The sequence below is a fragment of the Thermobia domestica genome, unplaced genomic scaffold (genome assembly GCF_964235325.1).
Source record: "Thermobia domestica unplaced genomic scaffold, izTheDome1.hap1.1 HAP1_SCAFFOLD_367, whole genome shotgun sequence".
Taxonomy (NCBI): domain Eukaryota; kingdom Metazoa; phylum Arthropoda; class Insecta; order Zygentoma; family Lepismatidae; genus Thermobia; species Thermobia domestica.
This window is the reverse complement of record NW_027656080.1, coordinates 117,179-132,500: the sequence shown is the minus strand read 5'-3', so window position 1 is coordinate 132,500 and position 15,322 is coordinate 117,179. Positions and strand designations below refer to the sequence as shown.

The window sequence follows — 15,322 nt, the reverse complement described above, 5'->3', positions numbered from 1 at the left end:
CCAACTAAAGGGAAGACACGGCTCACCTTTCTCTCCTTCGCCTGTCAAGATCAGTGGCTCCCGTTCAACGGTGTCAATCTAACTGATACGACACACTAATAAGAAACTTTTGACATCAACCACCGCAGTGGTGATGAATTGATAATGATCCTTCCGCAGGTTCACATACGGAAACCTTGTTACGACTTTTACTTCCTCTAAATGATCAAGTTTGGCCATCTTTCCGACACGTCGGTACCACCGCAAGACGGAGGTGCCGGGTATCAGTCCGAAGGCCTCACTAAATCATTCAATCGGTAGTAGCGACGGGCGGTGTGTACAAAGGGCAGGGACGTAATCAACGCAAGCTTATGACTTGCGCTTACTGGGAATTCCTCGTTTATGGGACATAATTGCAAGCCCCAATCCCTAGCACGAAGGAGGTTCAGCGGGTTACCCGGACCTTTCGGTCAGGGAAGACACGTTGATTCCTTCAGTGTGGCGCGCGTGCGGCCCAGAACATCTAAGGGCATCACAGACCTGTTATTGCTCAATCTCGTGCTGCTAGAGGCAGCCTGTCCCTCTAAGAAGACATGAACGTTGGAAGGAAAGATTCCAACGCCTAGTTAGCAGGCTAGAGTCTCGTTCGTTATCGGAATTAACCAGACAAATCGCTCCACCAACTAAGAACGGCCATGCACCACCACCCACTGAATCAAGAAAGAGCTCTCAATCTGTCAATCCTTCCAGTGTCCGGGCCTGGTGAGGTTTCCCGTGTTGAGTCAAATTAAGCCGCAGGCCCCACTCCTGGTGGTGCCCTTCCGTCAATTCCTTTAAGTTTCAGCTTTGCAACCATACTTCCCCCGGAACCCAAAAGCTTTGGTTTCCCGGAAGCCGCCCGCCGAGTCATTGGAGGAACTTCGGCGGATTGCTGGCTGGCATCGTTTATGGTTAGAACTAGGGCGGTATCTGATCGCCTTCGAACCTCTAACTTTCGTTCTTGATTAATGAAAACATTCTTGGCAAATGCTTTCGCATCGGTTAGTCTTGCGACGATCCAAGAATTTCACCTCTAACGTCGCAATACTAATGCCCCCGTCTGTCCCTATTAATCATTACCTCGAGTTCCGAAAACCAACAAAATAGAACCGAGGTCCTATTCCATTATTCCATGCACCGAACATTCAGGCGACACGGCCTGCTTTGAGCACTCTAATTTGTTCAAAGTAAACGTGCCGGCCAATCAAGACACTCAATGAAGAGCACCGAGAAAGGAAAAACCGGCAGGACGTCCGGAACGATCAGTTAAACGCCGGGCGGCGAACCGATCGTCCGAGACCCAGATCCAACTACGAGCTTTTTAACCGCAACAACTTTAATATACGCTATCGGAGCTGGAATTACCGCGGCGGCTGGCACCAGACTTGCCCTCCGATAGATTCTCATTAAAGGATTTAAAGTGTATTCATTCCGATTACGGGGCCTCGGATGAGTCCCGTATCGTTATTTTTCGTCACTACCTCCCCGTGCCGGGAGTGGGTAATTTGCGCGCCTGCTGCCTTCCTTGGATGTGGTAGCCGTTTCTCAGGCTCCCTCTCCGGAATCGAACCCTGATTCCCCGTTACCCGTAACAACCATGGTAGGCGCAGAACCTACCATCGACAGTTGATAAGGCAGACATTTGAAAGATGCGTCGCCGGTACAGAGACCGTGCGATCAGCCCAAAGTTATTCAGAGTCACCAAGGTTTCGGACGGACGAACCGACCGATTGGTTTTAATCTAATAAAAGCATCCCTTCCATTGCTGGGCGGGATTCTAGTTGCATGTATTAGCTCTAGAATTACCACAGTTATCCAAGTAGGATAGGTACGATCTAAGGAACCATAACTGATTTAATGAGCCATTCGCGGTTTCACCTTGTTTTGGCTTGCACTGAGACATGCATGGCTTAATCTTTGAGACAAGCATATGACTACTGGCAGGATCAACCAGGGAATTGACCGACTAAAAAGCCGGAAAGTGTTGGACACAACCAACACAGCGTTCTAACAAAGGATAGGAAAGCTACACCCGACCAAGCATTTTAGACTTCTGTTCCGCTGGAATAAGCCTACTCTTGCGGTGACTAGCTCCCGTTAATACTGGCCGTGTGACAGCCGCCAAGAGCATATTAGACTCCCAATCCAATGGAACAAGCCTACTTGTATCCTTGGGTTACAACAGCTTCCTTCCACACGTTGCCGGTACATCCGACAGAGCAATTTTAAAGACTCCTCTTCCGCCAGAATAAGCCTACCTTTGTGGGGCCTGGCTCCCGTTAGAACTGGCCGTAAGGGTACCCACAAAAGCACATTTAGACTCCTCCTCCAGCGAAATAAGTCTACTCATGTCCTACGGATGACTGTGGCTTCCGTTTACATATAGCCGTTCACCCGACACAGCAAATTTTAAAGACTCCTTTTTCCACCGGAATAAGCCTACTTTTGTGGGGCCTGGCTCCCGTTAGAACTGGCCGTAAGGGTACCCACAAAAGCACATTTAGACTCCTGCTCCAGTGAAATATAAGTCTACTAGTGTCCTTGGATGACAGTGGCTTCCGTTCGACAAGTGATACACGCTCAAACTGGCGATGAGTCTATACCGTCCTTAACTTAAGGAAAATCGGTACTTAAATGCCACATGGAGAATAAAAAGTCACTTACAAAAAACAATGCTCCGCATAAGCCTTTGTAAGCTAGAAAGGACATGCTATCTGGCCTCATTCTCAAGAAGGACAAGTAAGCTCCCGTCAACTGGCCCAAACTCTAAAGCGAGGACAGCCCGTTCAAAGTCAATCGGCATCCCTCCTTAAGAGTACAAAACGGCTCACTTCTTAACCACACTGGCTCTTGCTCCTTCAAGTGAAATCTGGCTCCCTTCACTCTGGCATTATCTTTACACATAAATCGGACTCCTCCGATTTAACAGGTGAACCTAACCCGGGAACTAAGGAAACTGGGAATAAAGACTCAGAGGCCCAATTACCTTGTTCGCCAGCCAGCCTTGCGCCGGCCCAGGCTAGAGACTTTCTCCAACAATCCCTGTTGAGCCCGAAGGATCCTAAGACCACTCGTGTGTACAAAACTCAGAGGCCCAATTACCTTGTTCGCCAGCCAGCCTTGCGCCGGCCCAGGCTAGAGAATTGCATGGACACGAGAAACTCTCAGGACTCTTCTTTGTGGCTCCTCCCGGAATTAAGGAAACTCCGAAATGCAAAACTCAGAGGCCCAATTACCTTGTTCGCCAGCCAGCCTTGCGCCGGCCCAGGCTAGAGAATTGCACGGATTATTCCTGTTCACCCTAAACGCATCTGAGACACCTCGTGTGTATGAAACCCAGAGGCCCAATTACCTTGTTCGCCAGCCAGCCTTGCGCCGGCCCAGGCTAGGGAATCACATTGACACGAGAAAGATCTCGTCAGCGGTTTGTAGCGTGCAGAAACTGCTCCCGTTTGAACTGACAATCCCGACAGAGCAATATTAAAGACTTCTGGTCCATTGAAATAAAGCCTACTTTTGCGAGCCTTGCTCCCGTTAGGACTGGCCGTATGGCTGTGCACAAAAGCATATTAGACTCCTGCCTCAATGGAATTAGTCTACTCCTGTCCTTAAACGGATGACAGTTCTTCAAGCATAGCATGCTACCTTCCGCAACTTACAGGCGCGGAAATGCTGTGGAAACGAGGAGACAAGTCCTCACAAAGGTTTCATGGCCGGTCACCCGACACAGCAAATTTTAAAGACTCCTTCTCCACCGGAATAAGCCTACTCTTGTGGGGCCTGGCTCCCGTTAGAACTGGCCGTAAGGTTGCCCACAAAAGCACATTTAGACTCCTGCTCCAGTGAAATAAGTCTACTCGTGTCCTACGGATGACTATGGCTTCCGTTCAAATATAGCCGTTCACCCGACACAGCAAATTTTAAAGACTCCTTCTCCACCGGAATAAGCCTACTCTTGTGGGGCCTGGCTCCCGTTAGAACTGGCCGTAAGGTTGCCCACAAAAGCACATTTAGACTCCTGCTCCAGTGAAATAAGTCTACTCGTGTCCTACGGATGACTGTGGCTTCCGTTCAAATATAGCCGTTCACCCGACACAGCAAATTTTAAAGACTCCTTCTCCACCGGAATAAGCCTACTCTTGTGGGGCCTGGCTCCCGTTAGAACTGGCCGTAAGGTTGCCCACAAAAGCACATTTAGACTCCTGCTCCAGTGAAATAAGTCTACTCGTGTCCTACGGATGACTATGGCTTCCGTTCAAATATAGCCGTTCACCCGACACAGCAAATTTTAAAGACTCCTTCTCCACCGGAATAAGCCTACTCTTGTGGGGCCTGGCTCCCGTTAGAACTGGCCGTAAGGTTGCCCACAAAAGCACATTTAGACTCCTGCTCCAGTGAAATAAGTCTACTCGTGTCCTACGGATGACTGTGGCTTCCGTTCAAATATAGCCGTTCACCCGACACAGCAAATTTTAAAGACTCCTTCTCCACCGGAATAAGCCTACTCTTGTGGGGCCTGGCTCCCGTTAGAACTGGCCGTAAGGTTGCCCACAAAAGCACATTTAGACTCCTGCTCCAGTGAAATAAGTCTACTCGTGTCCTACGGATGACTGTGGCTTCCGTTCAAATATAGCCGTTCACCCGACACAGCAAATTTTAAAGACTCCTTCTCCACCGGAATAAGCCTACTCTTGTGGGGCCTGGCTCCCGTTAGAACTGGCCGTAAGGTTGCCCACAAAAGCACATTTAGACTCCTGCTCCAGTGAAATAAGTCTACTCGTGTCCTACGGATGACTGTGGCTTCCGTTCACCCGACAGAGCAAATATTAAAAGACTTCTCATCCACCAGAATAAGCCTACTCTCGTGGGGCCTCGCACACGTTAGAACTGGCCGTATGGCTACCCACAAAAGCACATTTAGGCTCCTGCTCCAGTGATATAAGTCTTACTCGTGTCCTCTGGGTGTGACAGTAGCTTCCGTTCAAGTATTCTTCGCATTCAGCAACCGCACAAAGCGGCATCGGCCAGAAGTCAATTGCCCGAAGGCGTGATCGACAGGCTAGGCCTCGGGTTAAGAAGGATTGTCTCCTTCCCGTAAACGACAGGTACTTCCGTATGAGAGCCTACCTCACACATTCCCCATCGCCACGTGCCCTCTTAGAAACAGCCGTCCGACCAAGGTTTCTGACATTCTTTGTCAAAATACGAGGAAGTCTTTGGACAACATTAGGCGTGCTGGCAAACCCGCACTGCATGCCCTTTCATAGGTCCGCCCATGGACGCACATTTCTATGAAGCATTCCTCCCAGGCAGCAACAGGGTTTGCAACCTCCTCTACACCTTGACCGGCTAGGACGCCCGTGAATAGCATCCCAGGGTTCTTGCCTGCGGCTGATAAAATTCCTTTTGAGCCTACACTACCATCCGCCGATATTAGTCCGCCTTCAAAATTAACCAACATCAACAGCGATAGTGCGTTTAGACTCCCATAAAGAAACCAACCAGCCTGTGGCTTCCCTTCCCAATTTAGCCATTTCCGCCTCCTGCGAAGACTAGCTTTCTGTCTGTGGCCAGAAGTCAAGATTTCTCGACAGACTAGGCCGCGGAGAGAAAAAAGTAAGCCTCATTTAGAAAGCAATACCATTAGCGGTCTCTCCAACCTCCGTGAACAATTTAAAGGGAATGTTTATATAGAAGGCTTGTTCACTACCCTACCTCCTATAGTGTAGAGATTCCTCTCGATACTACACCTGTCTTGAAATTGCCGGCGTTGCGCAGCCTCGTTTTGACCATGACGGCGAATGCAGCCACGGTTGCCGTATACATCCCACGCAAGGGTGGGAAAACGTGATTTGACATCCAGTATATATATAAACCGTTACAGAATACGACACTCAAAACTTAACAACTTTTACACTCTCCTAACTTCTGGGAACAAATTGAAAGTATAAGCCAGCCTAACCTAACCTAAGTATATAGCAGGATTGCCCACTACCATACCTCCTATAGTGATGAGATTCCTCTCGATCGGACACCAGTCACGAAAATCACGGAATCTCAAAAATGACGGCAAACGAAGCCACAGTTGCCGCCATACTCAAAGGTTATGCTGGGTAAAAAGTTCTCTACGAAAAGGGCTGCTTTTCGCGCTCGGGTTACAAAATTAATGTAAAGAACAATCCAAAAACATGAATTAGGTCAAACTCATGTTAATTACAACCTCATAGAACAATTTCAAGCCAGGACTTAACAAAGTGTAAACGGGGCTGCTTCTGTACCCTAATCCCTATAATGTAGCGATTCCTCTCGATTGCACACCAGTCACGAAAAATCACAGAATGTCAAAAATGACGGCAAACGAAGCCACGGTTGCCGTCATATTCTAACGTTATGCTGGGTGAAAAGTCGCCAACAACAATGTTCACAGTTCCCGTCAGATTGCCCACTGTTCCCGAAATGTGGTTCATACATGCTGTCAACATGTTCAGGAAACCCCTCAGAGCGTTCAAAGTTGCACACACAATGCTTAATAGTTCCACTCAAATAGCTCACAGTTGCCGTCAGAATCCTCACAGTAGACGTCAAATTGCTCACACTTGCCGTCAGAGTGCTCATAGTTGCCGACTTTTCATTCATAGTCCCCGACATAAAAGTTTATAGTTCCCGACTAATGGCTCACAGTTGCCGTCAGAATCGTCACAAAAGGCGTCACAATGCTCACACTTGCCGTCAAAGCGCTCATAGTTGCCGACTATGTGTTCATAATTGCGGACATAGGCCTCACAGTTGCCGTCAAAACGCTCATAGTTGCCGAATTTTCGTTGATAATTCCGGACAATGGGCTCATAGTTAATCACATACTGGTTCGTGCTCATCTTCAAAATAAACACAGTTGCCTTCAGACTGTTCACACGTAATTTCAAAATGCTCACACTCGCTTACACGATGCTCATAGTTGCCGACTTTTAATTCATAATGCTGATAATGTAAGTTAAAGGGTTCATGGTTGCTCTCAAAAGTTTCACAGTTGCGGTCAGATTTTTCACAAAAGCCGTCATAATGCTCACATTAAAAAAAAAGTGCTCATAGTTGCCGACCAAGGCCTCACAGTTGCCGTCAAAACGCTCATAGTTGCCGACTTTTCGTTCATAATTGCCGACCAAGGCCTCACAATTGCCGTCGAAACGTTCATAGTTGCCGACTATTCGTTCATAATTGCCGACCAATGCCTCACAGTTGCCGTCAAAACGCTCATAGTTGCCGACTTTTCGTTCATAATTGCGTACAAAGGGCTCATAGTTGCCTACTTAATGGTTCCAGCTCATCTTCAAAATACTCATAATTGCCTTCAGAATGTTCACACGTAGTTTCAAAATGCTCACATTCGCTTCCACGATGCTCATAGTTGCCGACTTTTCATTCATAATATCTAACATACTCCTGATAGTGTAAGTTAAATGGTTCATGGTTGCTATCAAAAGGCTCACAGTTGCCGTCACATTATTTGCACAAGCCGTCAGAATGCTCACATTAAGAAAAAAAGTGCTCATAGTTGGCGACCATTCGTTCATAATTGCCGACCAAGGCCTCACAGTTGCCGACTATTCGTTCATAATTGCCGACTAAGGCCTCACAGTTGCCGTCAAAACGCTCATAGTTGCCGACTACTCGCTCATAATTGCCGACCAATGCCTCACAGTTGCCGTCAAAACGCTCATAGTTGCCGACTTTTCATTCATAGTCCCCGACATAAAAGTTTATAGTTCCCGACTAATGGCTCACAGTTGCCGTCAGAATCGTCACAAAAGGCGTCACAATGCTCACACTTGCCGTCAAAGCGCTCATAGTTGCCGACTATTTGTTCATAATTGCGGACATAGGCCTCACAGTTGCCGTCAAAACGCTCATAGTTGCCGACTTTTCGTTGATAATTGCGGACAATGGGCTCATAGTTAATCACATACTCGTTCGTGCTCATCTTCAAAATAATCACAGTTGCCTTCAGAATGTTCACACGTACTTTCAAAATGCTCACACTCGCTTACACGATGCTCATAGTTGCCGACTTTTAATTCATAATACTGATAATGTAAGTTAAATGGTTCATGGTTGCTGTCAAAAGTCTCACAGTTGCGGTCAGATTTTTCACACAAGCCGTCATAATGCTCAAATTTTAAAAAAAGAGTGCTCATAGTTGCCGACCAAGGCCTCACAGTTGCCGTCAAAACGCTCATAGTTGCCGATTTTTCGTTCATAATTGCCGACGAAGGCCTCACAGTTGCCGTCAAAACGTTCATAGTTGCCGACTTTTCCTTCATAATTTCGTACAAAGGGCTCATAGTTGCCTAATTAATGGTTCCAGCTCATCTTCAAAATACTCATAGTTGCCTTCAGAATGTTCACACGTAGTTTCAAAATGCTCACATTCGCTTCCACGATGCTCATAGTTGCCGACTTTTCATTCATAATATCTAACATACTGCTGATAGTGTAAGTTAAATGGATCATGGTTGCTATCAAAAGGCTCACAGTTCCCGTCACATTATTTGCACAAGCCGTCAGAATGCTCACATTAAGAAAAAAAGTGCTCATAGTTGCCGACCATTCGTTCATAATTGCCGACCAAGGCCTCACAGTTGCCATCAAAACGCTCATAGTTGGCGACTTTTCGTTCATAATTGCCGACCAAGGCCTCACAGTTGCCGTCAAAACGCTCATAGTTGCCGACCATTCGTTCATAATTGCCGACCAAGGCCTCACAGTTGCCGTCAAAACGCTCATAGTTGCCGACTATTCGTTCATAATTGCCGACCAAAGCCTCACAGTTGCCGTCAAAACGCTCATAGTTGCCGACTTTTCGTTCATAATTGCCGACGAAAGCCTCACAGTTGCCGTCAAAACGTTCATAGTTGCCGACTATTCGTTCATAATTGCCGACCAAGGCCTCACAGTTGCCGTCAAAACGTTCATAGTTGCCGACTTTTCCTTCATAATTGCGTACAAAGGGCTCACAGTTGCCTACTTAATGGTTCCAGCTCATCTTCAAAATACTCATAGTTGCCTTCAGAATGTTCACACGTAGTTTCAAAATGCTCACATTCGCTTCCACGATGCTCATAGTTGCCGACTTTTCATTCATAATATCTAACATACTGCTGATAGTGTAAGTTAAATGGATCATGGTTGCTATCAAAAGGCTCACAGTTCCCGTCACATTATTTGCACAAGCCGTCAGAATGCTCACATTAAGAAAAAAAGTGCTCATAGTTGCCGACCATTCGTTCATAATTGCCGACCAAGGCCTCACAGTTGCCGTCAAAACGCTCATAGTTGCCGACTTTTTGTTCATAATTGCGTACAAAGGGCTCATAGTTGCCTACATAATGGTTCGTGCTCATCTTCAAAATACTCACAGTTGCCTTCAGAATGTTCAAACGTAATTTCAAAATGCGCACACTCGCTTCCATGATGCTCATAGTTGCTGACTTTTCATTCATAATATCTAACATATTGCTGATAGTGTAAGTTAAATGGTTGATGGTTGCTGTCAAAAGTCTCATAGTTGCGGTCAGATTCTTGACACAAGCCGTCAGAATGCTCACATTCAAAAAAAAAAAAGTGCTCATAGTTGCCGACTATTTGCTCATAATTGCCGACCAACTCCTCACAGTTGCCGTCAAAACGCTCATAGTTGCCGACTTTTCGTTCATAATTGCGTACAAAGGGCTCATAGTTGCCTACATAATGTTTCGTGCTTATCTTCAAAATACTCACAGTTGCCTTCAGAATGTTCACACGTACTTTCAAAAAGCTCACACTCGCTCCCACGATGGTCATAGTTGCCGACTTTTTATTCATAATGCTGATAGTGTAAGTTACATGGTTGATGGTTGCTGTCAAAAGTCTCATAGTTGCGGTCAGATTCTTGACACAAGCCGTCAGAATGCTCACATTCAAAAAAAAAAAAAAAAAAGGGCTCATAGTTGCCGACTATTTGCTCATAATTGCCGACCAACTTCTCACTGTTGCCGTCAAAACGCTCATAGTTGCCGACTTTTCGTTCATAATTGCGTACAAAGGGCTCATAGTTGCCTACTTAATGGTCCCAGCTCATCTTCAAAATACTCATAGTTGCCTTCAGAATGTTCACACGTAGTTTCAAAATGCTCACATTCGCTTCCACGATGCTCATAGTTGCCGACTTTTCATTCATAATATCTAACATACTGCTGATAGTGTAAGTTAAATGGATCATGGTTGCTATCAAAAGGCTCACAGTTCCCGTCACATTATTTGCATAAGCCGTCAGAATGCTCACATTAAGAAAAAAAGTGCTCATAGTTGCCGACCATTCGTTCATAATTGCCGACCAAGGCCTCACAGTTGCCATCAAAACGCTCATAGTTGGCGACTTTTCGTTCATAATTGCCGACCAAGGCCTCACAGTTGCCGTCAAAACGCTCATAGTTGCCGACCATTCGTTCATAATTGCCGACCAAGGCCTCACAGTTGCCGTCAAAACGCTCATAGTTGCCGACTATTCGTTCATAATTGCCGACCAAAGCCTCACAGTTGCCGTCAAAACGCTCATAGTTGCCGACTTTTCGTTCATAATTGCCGACCAAGGCCTCACAGTTGCCGTCAAAACGTTCATAGTTGCCGACTTTTCCTTCATAATTGCGTACAAAGGGCTCATAGTTGCCTACTTAATGGTTCCAGCTCATTTTCAAAATACTCATAGTTGCCTTCAGAATGTTCACACGTAGTTTCAAAATGCTCACATTCGCTTCCACGATGCTCATAGTTGCCGACTTTTCATTCATAATATCTAACATACTGCTGATTGTGTAACTTAAGTGGTTCATGGTTGGTGTCAGAAGCCTCACAATTTCTGTCACAATGCTCACGCAAAACGTAAGAATTCTCACATTAAAAAAAAAGTGCTCATAGTTGCCGACTATTCGTTCATAATTGCCGACCAAGGCCTCACAGTTGCCGTCAAAACGCTCATAGTTGCCGACTTTTCGTTCATAATTGCGGACAAAGGGCTCATAGTTGCCCACATACTGATTCGTGCTCATCCTAAAAATACTCACAGTTGCCTTCAGAATGTTCACACGTAGTTTCAAAATGCTCACACTCTCTTACACAATGCTCTTAGTTGCCGACTTTTCATTCATAATGCTGATAGTGTAAGTTAAATGGTTCACAGTTGCTGTGAAAAGTCTCATAGTTGCGGTCAGATTCTTGACACAAGCCGTCAGAATGCTCACATTCAAAAAAAAAAAGTGCTCATAGTTGCCGACTATTTGCTCATAATTGCCGACCAACTCCTCACAGTTGCCGTCAAAACGCTCATAGTTGCCGACTTTTCGTTCATAATTGCGTACAAAGGGCTCATAGTTGCCTACATAATGTTTCGTGCTTATCTTCAAAATACTCACAGTTGCCTTCAGAATGTTCACACGTACTTTCAAAAAGCTCACACTCGCTCCCACGATGGTCATAGTTGCCGACTTTTTATTCATAATGCTGATAGTGTAAGTTACATGGTTGATGGTTGCTGTCAAAAGTCTCATAGTTGCGGTCAGATTCTTGACACAAGCCGTCAGAATGCTCACATTCAAAAAAAAAAAAAGTGCTCATAGTTGCCGACTATTTGCTCATAATTGCCGACCAACTCCTCACAGTTGCCGTCAAAACGCTCATAGTTGCCGACATTTCGTTCATAATTGCGGACAAAGGGCTCATAGTTGCCCACATACTGATTCGTGCTCATCCTAAAAATACTCACAGTTGCCTTCAGAATGTTCACACGTAGTTTCAAAATGCTCACACTCTCTTACACAATGCTCTTAGTTGCCGACTTTTCATTCATAATGCTGATAGTGTAAGTTAAATGGTTCACAGTTGCTGTGAAAAGTCTCACAGTTGCGGCCAGATTCTTCAGACAAGCCGTGATAATCCTCACATTAGAAAAAAAAAATGTGCTCATAGTTGCCGACCATTCGTTCATAATTGCCGACCAAGGCCTCACAGTTGCTGTCAAAACGCTCATAGTTGCCGACTACATGTTTATAATTGCCGACCAACGCCTCACAGTTGCCGTCAAAACGCTCATAGTTGCCGACTTTTTGTTCATAATTGCGGACAAAGGGCTCATAGTTTCCTACATAATGTTTCATGCTCATCCTCAGAATACACACAGCTGCCTTCAGAATGTTCACGCGTACTTTAAAAATGCTCACACTCGCTTCCACGATGCTCATAGTTGCCGACTTTTCATTCATAATATCTAACATACTGCTGATAGTGTAACTTAAATGGTTCACGGTTGGTGTCAAAAGCCTCACAGTTTCTGTCACAATGCTCACGCAAAACGTGAGAATTCTCACATTAAAAAAAAAGTGCTCATAGTTGCCGACTATTCGTTCATAATTGCCGACCAAGGCCTCACAGTTGCCGTCAAAACGTTCATAGTTGCCGACTTTTCGTTCATAATTGCGGACAAAGGGCTCATATTTGCCTACATATTCGTTCGTGCCCATCTTCAAAATACTTACAGTTGCCTTCAGAATCTTCACACGTACTTTCAAAATGCTCACACTCGTTTCCACGATGCTCATAGTTGCCGACTTTTCATTCATAATATCTAACATACTGCTGATAGTGTAAGTTAAATGGTTCATGGTTGTTGTCGAAAGCCTCACAGTTTCCGTCAGATTCCTCACGCAAGCCGTCAGAATGTTCACATTAAAAAAAAAAAAGTGCTCATAGTTGCCGACCATTCGTTCATAATTGCCGACCAAGGCCTCACAGTTGCATTCAAAACGCTCATAGTTGCCTAGTTTTCGTTCATAATTGCGGATATGGGGCTCACAATTGAAAACATAATTCTTCATGCTTATCTTGAAAATACTCGCAGTTTGCTCCAGAAAGTTCACATGTGCTTTCAAGGTGCTCACACTGGCTTTCACGCTGCTCATAGTTGCCGACTTTTCGTTCATAGTTGCCGACTTTTTGTTGATAATTGCAGTTATGGGGCTCACAATTGAAAACATAATTCTTCATGCTTATCTTGAAAATACTCGCAGTTTGCTTCAGAATGTTCACACGTGCTTTCAAAGTGCTCACACTAGTTCTCATGATGCTCATAGTTGCCGACTTTTTGTTCATAATTGCCGGCCAAGGCCTCACAGTTGCCGTGAACACGCTCATAGTTGCCGACTTTTCGTTCATAATTTTGGACATGGGCTCACACTTGCCGTCAGATGGTTCACGCTACAGCGGTACTTGGGCAATGAGTATTTCTTTATATGTACTAACATAGGTTAATTTCGAAGAAGAAGTTAGTTAAAAATATAGAATTATCAAATATACAAAAAAAAAAGATATTCATATGTCATAAAATAATAAGGTTTTCAATATCTAGTTGGCAGGCAATCAGATAAATAATACATATATATATATATATATATATATATATAAATGGAGAGAAACCACGTAATGGAAACATTGTTATTTTGATGTGGCTCGTATGTATTATAAGAAAATAAGGAACCAAGGCTACAGCGAATTGTATTTTATCGTTGTAACACTAGCCGTCAAACTGCTCACACTTGCCGTCAAAATTCTTTTACATGTCCTCAAAATTTATAAAATTACTAAATGTGGTAAGAAAAAAAAAAAGCAACGAAGGCTTTACGTATACGACGCCTTTCACACCCGCAAATTATGAGGCACTTCCTGTAGAGTTATAATGGCCATATTTGACGAAACTGTAGCCTTTCGGGAGTAAGTCACAGGAAAATTTCCTAAAGTGAATATTTCGAATGTTTAGTTGGTCTAAAGGGGCGATGAAGATATTTCCCATGTTATTTAAATGGACGGTTTTGCGGACCTATAATCTGAAATTTTAGGTACTTTTAATAAAACTTTGAAATTCCGTATACTTGTACGTTTTCCTAAGTCTTACCTAGTTGGATATATATTTCCAAGTTTAGCGTGGTTTTATGCGGAACTCAAAAAATTTCCCATGTTATTTCTATGAAACACCTTTGACATCCCAAAATTATTGGGCACTTCCTGTAGGGCTACAATAACTAATTTCGACATGATTGTAGATTGTCGGGACTAACCAACAGGAAAATTGTCAAAAGTGAATATTTTTAACTTTTAAGAGGTCTAAAGAGGAAATGAAGAAATTCCCCATGTTATTTAAATGGGCCTTTATTTAGACTTGTAATCTCAAAGTTTAGTTACTTGTAATTGGAACACAAACGAGAAATTCGGTATTCTTGTACGTTTTCATTAGCGTTACCTAAGTAAATCAGTACAAAGTAAAAATTTTCAACTTTAGAGTGGTTTTATGGGGAATTGAAAAGTCTTTCTCATGTCATTTATATGGGACGTCTTCTGCACGCCAAAATGTTCGGTTAATTGTGGTAGGATTGCAATGATGAAATTTAGCATAATTGTAGGCTTTCCAGACTAAGCTACAGCAAAATTGCCAAAAGTGAATATTTTTAATGTTTAAGGGGTCTAAAGGAGGATGAAGAAATCCCCACGCTATTTAAATAGGCGTTTTCTTGGGATCCAAAATCTTATCTTTTAATTAGTTGAAATAGTAAAGTAAACTTGAAATTCCCTAGAATTGTGAGAATAAGAGGTGCAAGGGCGAAATACCTTCAAAAGGAGGGGCTTTGTGGGCGAAGCCACAAGCTAACCAAACTAAACTTTTGTTTGTCTTTTACCGAAGGTTTGAAAAGTTTTCGACTAAGAGAGGTGTAGCTGTGCACGAAGATGTGTTGACATTGTGCGGAAAAGTGGAAAGAAGAAAAATAGTGATAAGCGAAAAAAAATAATAATAATAACATAAATTTTATTTAATCATATACTTTACTCTTTCAATGGGTGAACAATAATAGAGCATGAAAGTAAATTAGAGTAAATTTATATTTCGCTCACACTTGAGGTCATTTTTATTCGAAACTAAGCTTTTGCACTACTATAAGGAAACTATTCAAAACTGAGAAGTGCAATTTCTACAACAAGTGTACCTGGATATTATGCGTTCGAGTACGTGTAAGGAATTATTGTATCTGCACTTTTCTACAAGAAAAGATACTCTAAATTGTTGTAGAAATTTGAAAATTTGACGGCAAACAGAGCCCACGCTTAACGTGAACACCGCCCGTGAGAGTACATAATTTGATATCTTTTTTTTTTCTTTTCTTTCATTTTTTCTTTCTTTCCATTTTCTTTCTTTTTCTTTTCTTTTTTCTTCTTCTCAACAGAAAGAAAA

The 15,322-nt window shown here is 43.8% G+C and overlaps 1 non-coding gene across 1 annotated transcript; it reads right to left on the bottom strand.

Moving 5' to 3' along the window:
* Nucleotides 1–142: 142 nt before the first annotated feature.
* On the bottom strand, nucleotides 143–1,975 carry LOC145676772 (small subunit ribosomal RNA). The gene has a single exon (XR_014129464.1). It is a non-coding gene; the product is annotated as a small subunit ribosomal RNA (ribosomal RNA).
* Between the last annotated feature and the right edge of the window lie 13,347 nt (nucleotides 1,976–15,322).